Source organism: Ambystoma mexicanum, chromosome 8 (genome assembly GCF_040938575.1).
Source record: "Ambystoma mexicanum isolate Mex_15411 chromosome 8, UKY_AmexF1_1, whole genome shotgun sequence".
NCBI classification, from domain to species: Eukaryota; Metazoa; Chordata; class Amphibia; order Caudata; family Ambystomatidae; genus Ambystoma; species Ambystoma mexicanum.
This window is the reverse complement of record NC_090929.1, coordinates 747,219,563-747,235,495: the sequence shown is the minus strand read 5'-3', so window position 1 is coordinate 747,235,495 and position 15,933 is coordinate 747,219,563.

Below are 15,933 nucleotides of genomic sequence, written 5' to 3'. Positions count from 1 at the left end.
AGCCAGTGGCGACCCCGGGTACTTGTCCATGCACCCTACTCCGGAGAGTTTGGTGGTGCAGGCAGCTACGGCCCCAGCAAAGCAGGTGTCGTACCCTACCATCCCTCCAGATGGGGACGACAAACATTTTGACGGTTGGGTGAAGAAAGTCTTTTCTTCAGGGGGTATGGCTTTGAAAGCAGCCAACTCCGTGTGTGCCTTAACACATTTCACTCACACTCTGTGGAATTGTTTTGTTGGCGGCTGGACATCTTCCCGAAGGAGAGGAACGGAATGGCTTTGTTGCCCTTGTACAAGATGGCAAGGAAGCCAGGTGTGAAACCGTTCAGTCGGGTCTGAACGTGGCAGACTGTGTCAGCCGGTCCATGGAGGCGAGCACCGTGATGCACAGATTTGCGTGGTTCCGGAAGTCGGGGTTTGCTCTTGATGTACAGTCCCGGCTTCTCAACATGCCCTTTGATGGTGAACATCTTTTTGGCAGCAAGGCTGACGAGAGCCTTGCTGCAGCCTTTGAGGTTGCAGACCTCAAAGGCTGCAGTGAAGTTGTTGAGCGCTGCAGTCCGCCAACCTCTGCCTTTTCGTCCTAGGGGACAGCAATGGAGGGGAGTTTCCTTTCGATACTACTCGACCTTTGGGAGATCGAGGGGAGCTGCAAGTCAAAGGGGCCAACGTAGGATTACCAGAGGTGGAAAACAGGGTACTCGAGGTGCCAAGGCCGCTCGAGCAGTTGCCTCCCTGTTTTCAGGCACTGCCGCAGCCGCTTCAGCTCAGTCATGAGGCCATGTCCCATGGTTCGCCGGTTGGGGGAAGTCTGGCGCAGCATCTTGTAGAATGGCGAGCCATTACTTCAGATGTGTGGGTTCTGGCGATCATAGCCCACGGCTACTGTCTTCCTTTCCGGCAGAGGCCTCACGACAATCCACCAGGGAATCTCTCTTTGAAGAGTCCGGATTCGGAGAGGAACAAGGGATGGTATTCCCCATATTTTTTTATCCTCAAAAAAGTCAGGGTATTGACACCCATCATGGACTTGCGTGGTTTGAACAAGCTCCTCAGGAAGGACAAGTTCAAGATGGTTACTCTTTCTAAAGTCCTCCTTCAACTTCAGGACTGGTTGGTGTCTCTTGACCTCAAGTATGCTTACTTTCATGTGCCGATTCATCCCAAGCACAAGAAGTACCTGAGGTTCGCAGTTGGCGACTTGCACTTTCAGTTTCGGGTCCTGCCGTTCGGATTGACCTCCGCCCCGAAGGTCTTCACCAAGGTGATGGTGCTGGTGGCAGCGTATCTCAGGAAAGAGGGGGATTCACGTCTACCCCTACCTGGACGATTGGTTGATCAGGGTGCGCTCTCCCGAGCAAGTCCTGGATCATCTGTCAGTCACCTGCCACTCCCTTCACAGGCTGGGCTTCTCTCTCTCAACTTAAAGAAGTCCCACTTGACACCAACCCAGCGGCTCCAGTACATCGGAGCAGTGCTCGACACATCCCTGGGGTTGTTTCCCCTCCCCAGGTGAGGGCTTCTCACATTCTGCAGATGGTGAACAAGTTTCATCATGCCCAGAGTCTCCCAGCGTTCGAGTTCTTGAGGTTGCTCGGCCTTATGGCATCCTGCATTCCCCTGGTGCCAGAGGCCAGGCTGCGGATGAGATCTCTGCAGTGGGCTCTCAAGATGCAGTGGTCGCAGTCCTCCGGCACGATGTCGGATCCCGTTCAGGTGCTGCCCTCGGTCGCCCAGGATCTTCTGTGGTGGGCCGTCGAAGGCAATCTGATGAAAAAGGGGCTCCATTTTGGCTACCCTGGCCGTAGGTGACGATCGTGACACACGCATCCCTCACGGGATGGGGAGCTCATGCCAACGAGTTTATGGTTGTTGGTCTCTGTCGGAGTCCAGACTCCATATCAATCTGTTGGAGCTGAGGGCCGTTAGGCTAGCCCTGAAGGCTTTTCTGCCATCTGTGCGGGGGAAGAATGTCCTGGTTCTGGCGGACAACACAGTGGCCATGCACTACCTCAACAAAAAGGGGGCGTAGGGGCAGGGTCTCTCCCTCTGTGTAGAGAGACGATGCAGCTGTGGTTCAGGGCCATCCAGCAGGAAATTTCAATCTCTGCAGTTCATCTGGCCGGAGACAAAAAACGAGGCGGCGGACGCTCTGAGCAGGCAGAGCACGGTCTCTCACGAGTGGTAGCTGGCTCAGGAGATTCTCGTGGAGATCTTCGCCCTTTGGGGGACCCCACAAGTGGATCTCTTCGCCACCAGTGTCAACCGGAAGTGTGAAAGATTCTGCTTGCGGGAATGTCCTCCAAGAGGAGCCTTGGGGGACGCGTTCGTAGTGGAGTAGTCCTTCCCACTGCTGTATGCGTTTCCTCCAGTCCCCGTCATTCCGCAAGTGCTGCGGAGGTTACGGAGGTTCGGTTCCTGGATGATCCTCATTGCTCCGGCATGGGCCAGGAGAACGTGGTACCCGGACCTTCTCGACTTGTCCATCTGCCCTCCACGCCGTCTTCCCTACCGAGACGATCTGCTCTCACGGAAGGGGGGGGTCCAGTTTTCCATCCAGAGGTCAAGTCTCTCAACCTTCATGCTTGGCTTCTGAAAGGTTGAGGTATAAGGATTGGGACCTCCCTGAAGACGTGATGGAGGTGTTGCTTTCGGCCAGAAGGCCTGCAGCAAAGTCCCTGTACCGTTGCCGTTTGAGAAAGTTCTGCGACTGGTGCAGGGTTAAGAATGTGGATCCTTTTTCATGTGCCGTTCCTGTGGTTTTGCCTTTTTTGCTTTCGTTGGCCCACAAGGGCCTGCAAGTGGTTACCATTAAAGGTTACCTGGCGGCGCTGTCCATATTTAAGCGCTCGTCTGAGGAGTGTTCTTATTTTGATTCCTTTGATTTCTCAGTTTCTGAAAGGGCTCACTAATGTGTTCCCACCGTCACCTTTCCAGGTGCCCGGTTGGGATTTGAACCTGGTTCTAAAATTCCTAATGGGAGCTCCGTTTGAGCCTTTACATTCTTGTCCTTTGAGACTGTTGACCTTTAAAACTGTATTTTTAGTTGTGGTTATTTCCGCCCGCAGAGTGAGTTGCAGGCACTATCCGCAAACCCACATTTCACGGTGTTCCGTAAGGACAGGGTTGTCCTTAGGGTTCGTCCTTCTTTTCTTCCAAAAGTGGTGTCGGAATTTCATTTAAGCCAGGTCATTCTTCCGGCGTTCTATCCTCCGCATCCTGGTAAGGAAGAGGAGAGGCTCGATAGGTTGGATCCTAGAAGAGCTTTAATTTTCTACATCTCACGCATGTCCCGGGTCAGAGTGGATGATCAGCTCTTTGTAGGATACGCTGGAAGGCGTTTGGGACAAGCTGTTACTAAGCAAACTTTGTCTAGATGGATTATCTTGACAATTTCTGAATGTTACTGCCTGGCGGGTAAGGACCCTCCGGTAGGCTTACTGGCACATTCTACCAGGGGTGTGGCTGCCTCTACTGCTCTGCAGAGGGGTGTTCCCATTCGTAACATTTGTGAAGCAGCTACATGGGCCTCTGTCCATACTTTTGTAAGGCACTACTCCCTGGATTCTATCTCGATCCATGGGCAAGATTTGGCCTTTGGCAAGGCGGTCCTCTATTCTGCAATTTAATTGGGCATTCCAAAATTCTAAATTCTTTTCCCACCTCCATACGTTGGTACTGCTTTGGGAGTCTGTCATAGATGTGGAATACGTCGCAGGAACCAATCCCCTCGAAGAACAAGTTACTTTCTTACCTGGTAACGTTCTTTCGATAGGATGTTCCGACGACGTATTCCACATCGAGGACAGCGTATCGACGTCATCGACGCAGGACGCACACACCGAAAATGTTCCGAAGCAGCACAGCTGTGGTGATTACTTGTCATAGATGTGGAATACGTCGTCGGAACATCCCATCAAAAGAACGTTACCAGGTAAGAAAGTAACTTGTTCAACTCTCACCCAACCAGAGCTCTCCCTGGGGGCGATAGAAAGAGATCTTAACCAGTTTGTGGCAGTGGCCAGGCTAAAAATAAATGCTAACAAATTGGAGGTTTGGGATTCTTGCGCTTCGGAGCAAGGCAGTATAAGATCTTAAAAGGGGCTCCCCCTATAGATGGGTGGAACACTCTATAACCTATCTGGGAATCAAATTGGCCGAAACAGTGTAGCAACTATACCAAGAAAACTATCCGCCCCTCCTAAAGAAGCTCAAATCTCAGCTGATAGACTGGGGCCCCCTATCCATAACATGTCTGGGTCTCATAAACATCTTAAAAATGGTGTTACTCCCCCAACTACTATAGCATTTCTAAGCCCTCCCAGTCCATGTACTGCCAGCCCTATTCAGATCCATCCAAAAAGTGACAATCAAATTCATGTGGAATAGCAGAGCTCAGAGTACCCGCTAGAGTCATGAAACTGCCCACTTCTAGAGGAGGAATGGGGAACCAGACTTTAGGGTCTACTATTTGGCAGCCCAGATGATTTATCCGGAACTGGCAAAACGAGGATCGAGTAAAGATATGGAGGGCATTGGAACGAGCAGTCGCAGGGGAAAACTTGGAAAGGATTCTTAGGAAACCGAAAGTGGACAGACTGCCCCAAATGTACAGCAGCACCATTCTTTCACTGGTGGGAGACTCATGGGTTGAAGCCACGAGGCGGGCACACATTACCCCCTACCCATCCCCGCCGATATTTGATAACCCACAATTCACCCTGGGACACACCGCCTCATTCATCACTTGGCAAAAGCAGGGATTCCTAAAGATTATAGATGATCGAGGGGAACCAGGTTAAACGATTCTAACGATCTACCAATGTAAGTCAGACTTTGCCCTGGCGGAGACAAAGAGTTGCAATTTGCAATTGAAAAACTGGTTACTCCATCCCACCATGAAACAAGCAGGGACATGCAAAATAATCCCCTTAAAAAAATATTTGAACACGGACCCCGGGGACAGGTGGGTGGTGGCATCCATATACACGCAATTAAAAGCAGGCGAAGATCTGCCCCAAAGGCTCTATATGAAACGATGGGAGGCATCCACTGGGCACACAATAGAGGAGACATTGTGGTTATAACTATGGGCATACATTCCCAAACTCACGAGATCTCTCCAAATATGGGAGACCTGGGCAAAAATGCTCATTCAATGGCACTTAACGCCAATAAGACTCCACAAAATGTACCCGGGGAATGAAAACACTGTTGGAGAGACTGTGGTGGAGAGGGAACGTGGAGTCACATATGGTGGGAGTGTCCCAAACTGGATGGATACTGGTGGGCATACAATAGGCAATAGAGCAGGTTCTAGGGGTGAAGGGCAGGGGAAATAGAGGCTTGGCACTGATTGGTTTTGAAGGGTCAATGGAGGAACTTTCCTCGAAACCAGACCTCAAGATCTACGTCGTCATGAGGATGGTGGTCGCTCTGGTGCAAAGATGGAACTCCAAAGACCCCCCACTGGAACATGAATGGGTGGCGAAAATCTGTAACTTTGCAGCCCTAGAGTGGCTCACTCTAGGGCTGCAAAGATGGAGCGGGGGGGATCGCTGCTAGGTATGGACCCCTGACACTGAGGAACAGATCGCTTCAAGGAGCCACTTCTCTAATACGGCCTTCCGTCGGACCAAGGGGAGGCAGGGGCGAGAGGGGGGGGGGCACACTTATGGTTGAACTGTTATGTTTTAAAAATGCTAATAAAGTTACGTAAAAACAAAAATGGATCCCCTTCCATATTTTACAATGCATAAAAGACCTCCAATACTGCACTTAAGGTGAATACCGTAAACTGAGACTGGCATTTGGTGGGTTGAAGTTGTTGGAAGATGATGCTCTTAGGATACATCTAATGATCCTGAAAGCCAAGGGTCATTGTGCATCTAACATGTATAAGTTCTTCATGACCTATAGACTTTCGAATGAGCCGCTTCTGAAGGTCTGGTCTCAGTAATTGGGCATGGAGGTGACAGCTAGGATGTGGGAAAGAATGAATGGGACGGTTGCCTTGACCTCCCATAATCTAGAGGAGAGAGTTTGTCAAGTCAGAATACTGAACAATGTGCACTGGGCCCCAGTTAAAATGTATGCGAGAGGGTTGATTGTCTCTGGTGCTTGTTGGGGTTGCGGCCACAGGGTGGGTTCATTTGAGCACATGATCTGGGAGTGCTCCAAGGTTAGGTAATTCTGCTTGGAAGTCACTAGGACCATGAATAGTCTTACTAACAGACCTTGATTTTGACTTCCAAAGTCTGATTTTGGGGGGAGATGACCTCTTGGACGACCTAAGTTTTCCAAAAAAAGTGCTAGTGATTTAGAGCTGCCCGTTATGCAAAGAAACACATTCTAAGGGACTGGAAAAATACCTTCCTTGCAGGTCCGCTTGTTTGGAGGACTTGAGCAAAATGTCTTTAATGGAGAGGGTGATTTTGAGCAAACAGAAAAAAATGAATCTGAATGAAGGAATTTGGGGGAGATTTTTAGAGTTATGATTACTGGACGTGTGCTTTACTGGCCCGTCCTGTCTTTGTAGTATTGCTGTAAATAAGTTAACATGTGAATATAGAAAAGAGAATACTGGACACTACAGCAAGTAATAATAACATGCTGTCTCTCACCCTAAAACTGAGGAAAGAGGAGTATCAGGATAAAATGCAGGTGACGGCGATGGTAAATCAGAAAGGCTTTAGACGAGGGTATGGGACAGCCGTAAATGGTTTTCTGCTGCACTGGTTGCAAGATCTAGCTTGGAGTAAGACTGCTGAATAGTCTCATCCAGCTCAATGACTCATCAAACATTCAAGTCAGACTAAATATGATGAATGGATCCCTAAATAGGGTAATCGAAACAAAATTGGACCTGAGGCAGGGTTGTGTATCGGTACCCTGCCTCTTTATTCTGTTTGACAGATATAGATGAATACCTGAAATTGGTTGCTTTTGCCCCCCCACCCCCTAAACTAGGCATGGTGAGATGCACTTGGTTGTCCTACGCTGACAACTATCTTTTGTTTGACTGTACATGGCTGGGACTCCAGAGAGTGTCACAAGCCTTTGCACAATATGCAAGCAAAAACGGTTTGAAAACAATGCAAGGAAAACTAAAATGTTGGAATTTACTGCTAAATGCAGTGCAGTTCGAAGCAAATGGTCCAACAATGAAACACAAATAGAACAGGTGGACAACCTGATTTACTTGGGTCTCCCGTTGTTCAGTAGGCCGATGAAGTATTGCTTGTGCGAGTACCATAAGAGCAAGGCCTCCGCTCTTTGGCCTCTATTAGTGAAAGTCAGTAACACATTTGGGAAGTTCTCCCTGGAGCCAGTTGTGAAGTTCTATGAGGCGAAAATGGTGCCCAAATAACTATATGGTATAGGAACTACCTAGCCATTGATCTGGGAGAAATTAGGTGTTGGAAGGCTTTTTGTGGAGGTGAGCACTGAAATTATTGAATTGTATTCCTGCTGGGCTCATTAGATACAAGCTGGACCTCTTGCCATTGCAAGTCAAAGAGAATTGGAAGTTGCTATGCATGTTTGCTAAATTTTGTGAACAGTTCGCTCACTCACTATATGGAGACATGTCAACTCTAATCACTCAAGCTCAGAATGAAACGATAAAGCACTTGGTCACGTATTGTCAAGATCTGTTAAGGAGTTTAGATCTGAATGAAGATCAGTTTCTAAGGCCCGGTCATGTGAAGTGTTTTTTATATCAGGCAGACTGAATTTTCACAATTGAGAAGCTGCAAAAGTACATCTCTCTTGTACATTTTGCAAAATGAGCACAAATAGTTGGGGATGATGGCCACTTACCTACTGTGATGTCCGAATAGGCTTGTGAGAGGAACATTGATCTTTAGGTGTAACATCTTGCCAACCAGGGAAATTATGGCTAGAAAAGGGATGATTTTGATCGAAGCCTCTTACTGCATACTTTGTGGTGTACAATCAGAATGGAGACATGAAACCATATGTCCCTGCATTGTCCTTACCTCTTATTCTTTAGAATGTTGCATTTGGGACAGTTTGTGTATTGCCCTAGTGAAGTTGAAAATGATGCACACTGGCAAACGTTAGTGAGCCTACATAATTCAAAATGTGCAATGGCAGTCTGGGGCTTTATTAATTGCTTGAAGGTTTACACAAACTCGATTTGATGAATTAATAGAATTCTGTTTCAAGGTTGAAAATCATATGATGTTTAAATTGATAGGAATTAGTGAATGTTTTTTTAAAATTGTTGAATGAAACGAATGTTGTTTTAAGGCTAAAAATAATGTGAGGGGTATTGCTGTGTGTTTCTTGAAAGGTGTGTTTGCATTGAATCAGTTATTTGAAGTATTCGTTTTTTCTGGTTTCTGTTTTTTAAGTGAATGAAATTAGAGATTAAGGTTAACTTTATTGTATTTATTGGACCTACACTTTTTTTTCTGGTCGGAATGTAGTTGTGTAACATATGTACTTGGATTAGCTTGTATTATTGCGTTCATAATCTTTGATGTTTATAATATTGTAAAGGTGGATTTTGTTAAACATTTTAACCAAACAAAAAATGAAATGAGAGTTTATTTTTTTTATTTTGTAATATATAATTCCCAACATTTGCAGTAACTGGGTGCGTGGGCAGGGGAGCATCCAGCGTAACTAGTTATCTTCAGAATTTCAACCAAATCTGTTGCACGTGTCAAAAGTTGCTAGCAATTCATTGTTTGGGGTTTCCTATGGGAGTCCGACTCAGCTTCACTATATATAGGGCAGTGACTGCTGCCCTATAATTTATAGAATTTTGATTAGACATTCCCTTTATTTTTGACTGTTACTGTGTTCATTGGGTCACTACTGGATCACATTTGCACCCCTCTTAAGAGCAAAGCCTTCCCTCGACCCACGTTACCACAAAAGGCAAAGGAGGTATATTTCTTAACTGTCCCTGTATTACCTTTATGATTGCATTGCCTTTTGGTTTGTAGAAGTGTGAGGGCTGAGTGGGCATTTTTACTGCTACTCATCCTTGTTCTCTGCGGATCAGAATCCAATACATCACACACACAGATCATGGTGTTATTAGTGCCTCAGAGAAAACTCTTGTTTCCCCCACTGTCTAGCACAATGAGCATTCCCTGGTGACAAACATCCACATTGTGGATGGCAAGCCACCAGTGGCACAACGCCATTGAGCTTGAGCCCCAGTGTTTTAAGTAGGTCGGAGGTAGCCAGGCCAGAGCCCCGGCAGTGTCCAAAAGGGTCTCTTGAGCCGAGGCACTCTTGGTGCTCAGCCACACCGACCCCACAGGCAGCCCGTTTAACCGAGCATCACTTCACGTTTAAAGGGCTGAGCAGCACTGCTAAGTTGAAGGGCTGCCTGCAGGTGCCAGCACACTTTGGCATCAACGCTTTTTTTTCTAATCCAAAGTGCTGGCACCTGCAGGCAGCCCTTCAACTTAGCAGTGCTGCTCAGTTAAAGGGCTACCTGTTGCATGTTGGGTCTTTAATCCGAACAAAAGGAGGGGCCGGGAATCCCAGCGCGCCCCCCCCCTCCTATTTGAGTAAAGAGCCGACATACAGCAGATGTCCCTTTCACTCAGAGCCGCATGGCTAAAAGGTTGCCTGCAGGCATCAGTGACCCCGCAGGCAACCCTTAAACTATGCGGCTCCATGTATGATGGTGCCGCCTGATGAGTGTTGTAGGCATAGGAGAGCTAGGGTGCACTAGTGTCGCACCTTCGCGCCAAACCTCTCCTTTTGTTTTCATCACCAGCTCCTTGCCCCGATGTGGAACAAAAAGGAGGGGCTGGGTGCATTAAATGTAATAATGCCATTGCACACAACTCTCCTGCTCTTAACAGCCGCCCCCTTAGGCGAGTGGGGGCGGGGGGAGTACTAATGAGAAGTACCCTCAATTTAACATCCCACTAAAATCAATGTCTAGCCCCCCCGAAATGTTGGGCTATGTTGACTCATCCATCGCTTGACAGAACAGGGCACAGACATTAAATGGTGCAAGGGCTTCCTTGTTAACAAGGGCCCCGAAATTACTAACGTAAAGCTTTTCATTGTTGGCACCTGCATTCATATGCATACATTTTTAGCCAATTGAAATCGTGATGTGTGGTTGGTTAGTACTTGCATGCCCAGGGGGGAGGGATTGGAATGGGGCTACAGGAGGAGAGCTCATTCTCACAGCAGTTCTCAAGTGTGAGGTTTCAGACATGGAGAGAGTTAACTGCTTGTAACATTGAAGCTTCACTAGAATGTTATTAGAATGCGTAAAGAAGTTAGATGTCCCCCCACACAAGTAAGTTTGCCACTCCCCCACAATCTCTGAAGTTGGCGCCACTCCAAAACTTTGCCGGTTTGACCGCCCCGCCCCTCCTGCCCTTGTATTCCCCGCCCCCAATATGTTTGCCTATGTGTACCCCTGGCCCTGCATGCCACACATTATGGCTTTCACAAACTGATCCAATGTATTAATTTTGCTTCCTCTCACTCCCCTTTTTTAACAAGTACAGAGAGCAGGTTTTATGGACGTATGGGGTAATCGAGAACGAGTCCTAGTTAAGTGCTTGTAAGCCTTAAAAACGGATTTACCATTTCAATCCATGCTGTTTTCGCCAAAACCATAATTCTCAAAAACTCGCATGCAGGACTATCTCGCGCTCCCGGTTTTTAATAAGCATTTAAGCAGGAGTGTTTGTGTGGGCTATGGGAAATGGAATTTGATGCCCTAAAACGTATTGGATAACTTAAATGTGTGGGAGGGACACTGGGAGTAAATGATACCGTGGCCAAACGTAGCGAACTCCCCCCCCACCCCCCAGATGTCGAATGTAAATTATGTTTGGTTGAATCGGAGCAACTGGAAGCATGTGAACGTGAAGTGATCTTGGCCTGCTCCGGGAAGCGGAAGTTTTCCTTTCGCTGTTGGTTAAATTGGGTGCAAGTATCCGAGATGTTACATCACATATATTAGCATGAAGTAAGTGTGCCTGACAAGTTGCAGCTTCCAATATCTGCTCCCTGGCTTAGAGTTTCATGAAGGGGTTGCATCCGAGCACGCACGTGGAAGGAAGTAATGGCTCCTAAACCTAGCCAAGTTTTATGACAAACTATTTGTTAGGCTAACATTGCCATATGCAATCGATCTCTCATTTACGTGGCCGGTGAATTGGGCAGCTATAAGCACATGACTTTGTTTCCTGTGGACATGTGCAGTAGAAGCACTCAAGCCTGCTGCGAGCTGCATCTCAGGCTTAGCGATTCCTACCTGGTATTGTATGCTTTAGCGAGTGCACGCCCCTGCGAAGTGCATTAATGCCACCTGTGTATGGAGGGGCAGGGGGTTTAGGGCTGCTCGGTTGCAAGAAATTTAACTACATCCTATCACAGGCAACGGAAAGAAACTCGCACCTAGTGCGCACACGCAAACTGTGCACTAATAAAAATGTCATTAAATTGTACTTTTCTGGCCCATAGTGCAATGTCCCAAGCCCACACCGCAGCATCCCCTACTTCCAAAATAAGTAATCTCAATACTAACCTCTCCCCATTCCACACATTTTCGGATATATATAGTAGATATTAGGGATGTTATTTTCCTTTTATGCGACATATTTTTCAGTTTTGTTTGTGGTGTCTTGGAGTCCCTGACCTATGGAAATTCCCCCACTTACAAGCATAGCAAAATAACTTAATCCGTATCATACTATTGGTGAAATGGGAAAGCTGGCATTTGAGCCCAGTTTTCGATGCGTTACATTTGTAATTTGACAGCAGGATATATCTTCTCTCCCTCACCTCCTCCCACCTATGCCCTTCCATCTTTCCTCTGCCTTTCTCTCCTATTTCCCGCCTATAACCTCCAACGAGGTCACTAGAGTTTTCGGCTCAATGAAGGTCTCCTCCAAACAGGTCTCCCCCTGTTCTTTCAGAACTATTAAGGACACTATTGGATCCCTTGCCCCGGCACTTGCTGATTTCTGGAATCACTCTCTTGCTACTGGCTTTTTTCCCTGTTCCCTCAAGCAATCTCTTGTGTGCCCCCTCCTGAAAAAACCTTCAGCCGTCCCCTTGTGTCTGGCTAACTACAGCCCCATCTCTATCACCCCCTTCCTTGGGAACCTCTTAGAGAAGCTGGTCTACCCCAACTGGCCCCGCATACTGAGCTTGGTGGTTGCCTACACAACCATCAATCTGGATTCTGAGTATCCAGATGCACGGAAACTGCTCTTCTGAACACCTGTGAGTAACTGTTCGCATCTCTTGATTCTAACTCCACAGCTGTTCTCATACAGAGGAGGGATCAAGTAGAATTTCATATGGTCAATCACTCCATCCTCATAAAATGGCTCCACAATACCGTAGGTATCTCTGAGCGGGCACTGGACTGACTAATCTCCTGACTCATTGACCGGCCATCCCAGGTTATCCTGGTCTCTTTCTCCACTCTGACAGCTCTCACCACATGTGGCGTTACCCAGGACTCAACCTCTCTCCCTGCCTCTTTACCATCTATCTGGCCCCGATTGCACATCTAATTTCCACTTTCTCCCCTTACTTGCATTGTTATGCAGATGACCTACAACTCTTCTTCAAACTTAACTCTGATCCTCTCCTTCCGCCATCGTTCCCAACTGCGTTTCTGCCATCCAGTCCTGGTTTGCCTCCAATGATCTCTGCCTCAACACTGGCAAGACTGAGATCCTTCCCATTGGGACTCCTGTTCCTTCTTTCTTCCCTTCACTCTAACCTCCCTCTATGGGCTCTCCCTCTTCACCTTCATCCAAAGTCAGAAACCTTTGAGTCATCTTCGACACCTCTTTCCTTCCTCTCTCACATCCAGGACCTTGCCAAGAAGGCCCACTTTCAACTTCACCTCCCCAAAGGAATCCTTCCTTTCCTCACTTTCTCCCTGAAACTCCATGTCTCTTGAGCTCTGGTGCGCTCTAGGCTGGACTGCTGCACAATCCTCTTCCTTAACCTACCCTCTTCCTCTCTATGTCCCCTCCAGTTTGAGCAGAATAGGGCTGCGATAGGTATCCTTGGCCTCAAGCCCAGGGACTGCATCTGTCCAGCCCTAAAATCTTTCCACTGGTTCTCGGTTGTAGCAAGGATCAAATTCAAATCCTTCTGCATCATCCATAAGGCTGACTGGACCCCACACTAGCTACAACTGGCTCTCACCAAATACTCTCCCTCCAGCTTTTTACGCAACTCTGCCCCCAACTCTCTGCGTGTCAAGCGCTTCTCAAAACAGCGAGCTGATGGGCAATCTTTCCTCGGCTGGCTCCCTGCTCTGGAACAGCCTCCCACTTCCTCCCCATCTTGATCCAGATCTCCTCATATTCCGGAATTTCCTCAAGACTTTCCTTTTCACTTCCCCCTCACCCTCCCTTGCTAAACACCAAAGTCGCTGAGATTGGTGACCAGGGCCCTCGAGTATCCTTCTGGGACCTGGCCCCCAACCCAATCGCCTCCAGCCTCCGCCCACTCCCAGCACTTGCCTTTGGGCGCCCACTGACCTGTGCTGTCTCACAGGCCTGCACTTATTGACAGTTGACCACTCTCACCAAGTGATCTCTGCCAGGTACTTAACTGCTTGAGACTTACCTCCTAGCACTTCCTTATTGGAGCACCTAGCACTTACCCCCTTCCCTCGTCCCTTCTGCCTCTCTGCACTTGCACATTCTGAATGCTCACAAGGCCTTTCTTTCTCTTCATTGTTAGTATATTTGCCTTTCATTCCTATGTTCCCTCCCTGCTGCACTGTGGGTGCTTCGAAACACAATTTACATGATGTATAAGCAGTTTACAAATGCACAATAAATAAATACATCTTGAGTTTTAGAACAGTGTAGAGCGGTGGTGAAGCTAGAGAATCCATTGTTAGAGCAGAGCCATTGCTGAACCCCGGGGTCTGGGTTTGCTCACAGATTCAAACATGATCTGGCATGGCAAAAGACCCATATATGGCTTCCTGACTTTCCAGCCCCCAACGCAAAACCCATAGATGCACCTTGTGTACTCACCACCCACAACATAAGACCCTCACTTGTAAACTGGCTTTGTCACCACTATGGTTAACATACATTGTTGAAGTCCTTAATAGAGTAACACTATAGAGTGCACACCCATACGAGTGATGTTTTCTCTACACATAGTTAAGGACATTAAGGCACAATGATGAAAAGTGATTTTCTCAGGATCACATAATGTTCAAGGTGGGGATTTGAGCCCTGTCTTCCTGCTTAAACAGTTTCCAATTCAGAAAGCCTGGGAGAACTCATCTTCTCCTATTTCATCTTCAATATTCAAAACAAAAAAATGCTTTCTGCAAAGTTGTTATTCAAGGGCTAAACTAGTATACTGTTCAATAAATCTGGTTTTCAAAGCACAAATGCATCTACAAGGGAGAAACCGATCAATCTGTAACCTGAGTCAAATACATCTGAGGAACAGACTAAGATTGTAATTAGAATGAAAACGTACTATAATTATAATCTTAGTCTTTATAATTGTGTGTACTTTCAAAGCACCAAGTCATATGGTAAAACAACCTGAAAAAATATGAGAAGTAGTAATTGAAACATATGTTCATAAAGCAAGTATATAAGAGAAGAGTGTTCTGGACAAAACAATGAAAAACTATCACAGAAGTAGAGGGTCATTCAGAGTTTAGTGATAAAAGTGAAATCGTCAGTATTTGGCAAATACTGTTTTATTTTACCGCCCACTCAATTCAGTGTTTGATCAAATACCAATGGCAGTATTCCATGGGAATATCAGTGGTGGTATTTTTGGCAGATTTTTTTGCAGAAAATCCACCTATTTTTACCTCCACTTAAAGGGGGAGGTAAAGAATCCAAACTGTCACCATATGTTTTAAATCTTTCTTTTTACTGTACAGAACGGAACCCCAGGTGATTCCCTTCCATAGAGTGACATTTAAAAAAAAAATTACAAATGGCCATGTTGAGGGGGTGAAAAGGTGAACATCTGATTGTCTCCTCTCACCACCATACCCATATAATGCATGTAATGCATAAAAGGGCAATCAATTACCCTTGTGTGCACAAAGAAAATCAACAGTAGTGATATGAGCCACTACTGTACATAATCCATTTCTCCCTTTACATTAATACGGAAATGGCAACAAAAAAAATTAAAACGTTGCACATTACCACCACCGTCGGTGGTATTTCTGATAATAGCACTACAGGCATTCCAGAAATACCACCTCGGCTGGTGGTAAACTTTGAATAGCGTGGATTTCCAGAAATATCATGGTTTGAGCTAGTTAATTTCTTCAGCGGTATTAAAAAATCTGCCCAATTAAGAATGACCTACTTAGTTTGTAGTTGTCTAATAAATACCTGAATAATACATCTTTTTATGTGTTTTTCAACTGTGTCCAGAAGTAAGCACCACAAACATTCCAACAGCAATTTCTATAACCACCATATAAATAACATCCATGGGTGCTATTAAACTTTTTTTTTTTTTTTGTATGAACACACTGGTGATCAAGACATTCACAAGAACATGGGGGAAGGATTCGTACAGAATCAAACTGAGGACAAACTGTAATAAGATCAGGAGCCATACTTCTTTGGCAAGTAGGAGTTGTCATAAACTGCTGTAGATTGTAACAGACCAATTGTGTATGGGGATTAGTGATGCAAACATGACGACCACCCACCACCCAGAGTCACAGAATCTGTCATTTAAATACATACATTGCCACTGGGCGGTATAAACATGCCCCTACAGCCTAGACTCTTCTCCCTCTCACTCACGGTATAGTCCCATGTGTGGGGGCCATCCAGGCACATCTACAACATTCCTGAAATCAAGAGGAATGTCTCGCCCCATTTTAAAAAGAATCCGAGCAAGGTTTGCCACACTCTATTCCTTTGTGGCAGGCTAGAT